The sequence below is a fragment of the Silene latifolia genome, chromosome 4 (genome assembly GCF_048544455.1).
Source record: "Silene latifolia isolate original U9 population chromosome 4, ASM4854445v1, whole genome shotgun sequence".
Lineage (NCBI taxonomy): Eukaryota > Viridiplantae > Streptophyta > Magnoliopsida > Caryophyllales > Caryophyllaceae > Silene > Silene latifolia.
Genome location: NC_133529.1, coordinates 73,803,815 through 73,808,821, shown reverse-complemented (window position 1 = coordinate 73,808,821; position 5,007 = coordinate 73,803,815). Strand labels below are relative to the sequence as shown.

The 5,007-nt window shown below is 40.0% G+C and overlaps 1 non-coding gene across 1 annotated transcript; it reads left to right on the top strand.

The window, feature by feature from the left end:
* The first annotated feature begins 2,331 nt into the window (after positions 1-2,331).
* LOC141654245 (small nucleolar RNA R71) lies at positions 2,332-2,438 on the top strand. Its single transcript, XR_012547807.1, has one exon. It is a non-coding gene; the product is annotated as a small nucleolar RNA R71 (small nucleolar RNA).
* Positions 2,439-5,007: the final 2,569 nt, after the last annotated feature.

Sequence of the window (5,007 nt, the reverse complement as noted above, 5' to 3'; positions counted from 1 at the left end):
CCATCCCCACACTAAGGTAAATCACTACACATCAATTAAAATCATTAGTCCCTCCCTCACTTCTCTCTTTTCATGACAATTATTTTGATCAAAGTAAAAATAAATCCAAAAATGACAAAAATGCAATGCAAAAATTAAATGTAAGTTAGGGAGTTAGAAATATTTACAAATGGTGGTTTAGGGAGGACTCCACCAAACTCTCATTCTTGGTGAGATGTCAAGGAGGCATGTTCAAGGTGTTGTTGATGTTGCTCAACACCTCGAAGAAGTAATTAAAAGCGTGTTCGTTGTTATGGTAGAGGTCCTCGATAGACCGTGGTTCTTGTTGTTGATCATGATCGATGGCATGCCCAATGTAGGGATTAAAGATCCCTTCAAATTCGTCGTCCCAAAGACCACAAACTTCATTGAGTTGATCATTGAAAATCTCTTGCTTGGATGGAGACAACTCTCCCAAATTCTTCTTTTGGCCAATGAGGCCATCATCTTCTTCCTTGGTTGATTTTGATGAGCTTTGCAAGCTCTCCTTGTCACAATTCACTTGCTCTTTGAATGGAGCATCTTCAACTTTCTTCCTCCATTGGAGTTCCGATCTCTTCTTCTCATCTTTCCGGCTATAATGATCAATCATGAAACATGGCTCATGCAAACGAGGAGCTCTCATGGTCTTGTCAAGATTAAAAGTTATGCTTTCATCTCCCACTTCTAGAGTGAGCTCTCCATGCTTCACATCAATCACCGCACCCGCGGTGTGTAGGAAAGGTCTTCCTAAGATGATTGGAATGTTGGAATCTTCCTCCATATCAACAATGACAAAGTCCACCGGGATGAAAAACTTCCCACCCGCACGGGGACATCTTCCCATATTCCTAGCGGTGTCTTCGTCGATCTATCGGCCATTTGAAGAGTGATATTGGTACATTTAAGCTCTCCCATTCCCAACCTTTTACTTACCGAGTATGGCATGACACTCACACTAGCCCCTAGATCACATAAGGCTTTGTTGATCGTTGTGTCGCCAATGGTACACTGTATTGAGAAGCTTCCCGGATCCTTTAACTTTGGAGGTGAACTCCCTTGAAGTATGGCACTACTCACCTTAGTGAAGGCGATAGTCTCAAGTTTCCGGATCGACTTCTTCTTTGTGAGGATATCTTTCATGTACTTTGCATAGGCCGGAACGTGATTGATTAATTCCGTGAAAGGAATTGAGACTTCTAAGTTCTTCACAATTTCCATGAACTTTCCAAGTTGATCATCAAATTTAGGCTTGGCTTGACGACTTGGAAAAGGAAGTCTAATCACAATGGGCTCCTTTTCTTTGGCTTTATCTTCATTTTTCTTTGAACTTTCTTCTTTTGATGATTCCCCTTCTTTGGGACTTTGCACCACAACTTCATTCTCACTAGCTCTCACAACTTCATCCTCAACTTGCTCCTTCGGTGCTTCATACCTTGTACCACTTCTCAAGTGAATGGCACTAACCGTTTCATGTCTAGGGGATTACCTTGAGGTGGTAATTGCCCCTTTTGTCTTTGTGAGCTCGAAGATGCTAGTTGGGTCAATTGTGTTTCCAACATCTTGGTGTGAGCTAGAATGTTGTTGATGGTGGTGTCTTTTGCTTGGCTATCTTTTTGCATTTGGGTGAAAAATTCTTGTTGATTCTTTTGCATTTGAAGGACCGCTTTTTGGACATCAAAACTTTGGTCATTGTGGTGATTGTATGGATTTTGATTTTGGTAACCTTGGTTTTGATTGAAAAAGGGTCTTTGGTTTTGATTTCGCATGGGTGGTGGAGTGTATGTTGTTTGAGGGTTTTGGACATTTTGGCTTTTGTATGAGAGATTTGGATGGAATTTGGTGTTTTCATTGTAAAAATTTGAATAAGGGGTACCGCTTTTGTAAGCTTGGAAAGCATTGACTTGCTCGGTTGTTCCCCTACATTCACTTGAGTCATGACCTAAGGTTCCACAATTCTCACATATCCCGCTTGGGATTGATGAGGATGCCGTCATGGCATTGACATGGTGCTTTGATGATTTTGAGCTTTCCTCAAGTCTAGCCATAGCTTGTTCAAACTTCAAGTTGATTGTGTCAATGTGAGCACTAAGTTGAGCACCTAATTGAGTAACGGTGTCCACTTCATACTTTCCTCTAGTAGCCTTGCGAGGCCTACTATATTGCGAATTATGGACCGCCATTTCCTCAATCTTGTTCCATGTTTGATTGTCATCAACTTCGGTGAACATTCCATTTGATCCCATATTGAGAATGTTCCTTGAATCTTCATATAAACCATTCCAAAATTGTTGCACTAAAAACCATTCGCTAAGTCCATGGTGAGGACATGAGCGACAAATACCTTTGAACCGCTCCCAAGCTTCATACAAAGATTCTTCATCCCTTTGCTTAAAACCCGTAATTTGAGCTCTTAGCATATTAGTCTTTTCCGGTGGGTAGAAATTTTTGTAGAAAGCTAGAGCTAGCTTCTTCCAAGAATCTATTCCAAGGGTGGCCTTATCAAGGCCCTTCAACCATTGCTTTGCGGTGCCGATTAACGAAAAAGGAAATAAGACCCATCTTATTTGGTCTTGAGTCACGCCCGTTTGAGAGATAGCTTCACAATAATCACAAAATGTTTCCATATGAGAATGAGGGTCCTCACTAGGCATTCCCCCGAATTGGCTCCTCTCAACTAGTTGGATGAAGGCGGACTTGGCAATAAAGTTTCCGGTAAGATGTTGTGGGGTAGGAGTACCGTTTGGTAGATCCTCCTCGGTGGGTATAGAGTGAGACGAGAATTTAGGCATTGTAGGTGGATTTTGTGTGGTATTGTTTAATGGGTTCTCTTCTCCTTCTATTGCGAAAGGATTGACAAACTCACTAGTGGGTTGAACAACTTCACCAACACCTCCCAAATTCCTCCTAACAAGTCTCCTATTATTCGTCAAGGTTCTTTCGATTTCACGGTCAAAAGGTAACAAATCTCTTTGTATCCTTCTAGACATGCAAAATATCAAACAACTCAAAAACAATTAGGACAAACCTTGAGGAGTTTTACTTCCCCAAGGTGAAAAAGACACAACTAAAAACAATAAAAGAAATCTTAAATCAATTAAACACCGTCCCCCTAAACGCGCCATTTTTGATCGAAGCCATTTGGTGTTCACAATTAAGCATATGTGGTCGTTGGTCAATGGTCGATACAAAACACAATTTATACTTCACAAACAACTCTACAATTAGTAAAGAGGCAAGTAAAGGTCGGATCCCAAGGGACGGGTATTGAAATGAAGATTCTATTGTAACTAGCGGTGTCTAAAGGGTGTCACAAATTGGGTTGATGTAGAAGGTTACTAAACTAAAATAGCAATGAAAATAAACTATCAAGGTAAATGAAATAAGGGTGTAAACAATTGATTAAAAGCACTAGGGTGTCATGGGTTCATAGGGGAATCATGGGATATGATCATACAAACATGTTCTCAAATTATAAGCAAGCAATTATTGTTGTGATGGATTGAGTTGGGTTATATCTTACAATCCTAGGAAAGTTTGGGTCCCTGAGCCGAATCTCTTGGATTGTACAACACCTACAAGTCGACTTAATCTTCCCTACTTAACACATGCATGGTCTAACAAGACTCGAGTTGGGTTATGTCTTACAAGTCAAGTTGAAAGGATAGAAGATGATAGTAAATGCAAGGATTCATAGGCTTAGCATTTCATCAAACATAACATGTGCATGAGTTGAGATCAAAACAAGCAAGCAAATAAACCATGAAAGCATATTAATTTAAGCATGAATCATTCCCCATGTTGGTTTCCCTAATCACCCATTAAACCCTAGCTAAGAGACTACTCACTCATTATCATATTGATCATGCTAGAAAGGTTGTCAATCATACTAACATAATGAAACATGATGAATAAATGAAAGTAATTAGCAATAATTAAAAAGGGATTAAGAGATTATACCTACTAATGATTCCAATAATAAAGCAAGAATAATAGAAGTACTTGAATCCTAGATTGAGAGGTTGTCAATCTCCCAATAATAACCCAAATAATCTTCAATTACCCAAAATAAAGTAAGAACAAGAGAGAGATTAAGGAACTAAAACTTGGATTAAAACTTGATTAATATTTGATTACAATATTGAAGAGAGATTTGATTGATATTAACTACACTAATTATTGATAAGAAGAACATGCTCCTCTAATTAGACTAATGGGGTATTTATAGTGAGAATTAGGGAGGATGCATTAGGGTTAACTAAGGGCTAAACTAGTAATTACACTTTTTTAAGTTGAGCAAGGAGCCTCCGGGATTGTCCGAGAGAAGGGCTTCTTCATTTCGTAGCTTGAAGAACGAAACTGTGCTGTGCTGTGATCCGTGCGGCTGGGAGTCGGGACGGCCGGATCTGGGATGGACAATCCGAGCGGATCAAGGAACAAGACGCACGGATCGGGCATGGGCAATCCGGAGCGATTCCTGGTGAGGACGCTCGATCGGGCGAGGACGGACGGATTCTCTACAATCCGTTCGGATTGTAGCTCAGCAGCTTTCCTTCTTCTTTTTCTTCCCTTTTCTTCATGAATTCCTTGGGGATTTCCTTGGGGACTCAAGGATCCTTTTCTCAACAATGCTCTTCTACTATGCTATGTACAAAGGCCTTCTAGTCTTGTCTCTCCTTGATGCTTGGTCATTGAATATGATCAATTTAGCCTTGTTTTGCCATGAAAATGCAAGATTCTTACTCCTTTCCTACCAAGGGATCAAAATCTCAAAGAATATGCAAAACAAAGATCTAAAGATAAGAAATGACCCAAATAGGCACTAAAAAGCATAGAAACAATGGTAATTCGGGGGCTAAATATGCGCCAATTATGGTCGCATCAACTAGCTAGTTATTGTGTGTTTTGTGCTAGTTTTATTATGTGAGCTGTTTTAGTCGACACCTTAGCTTTGACAAGTTGTAGACTCGTCGAGCTCTATTTCTTGTT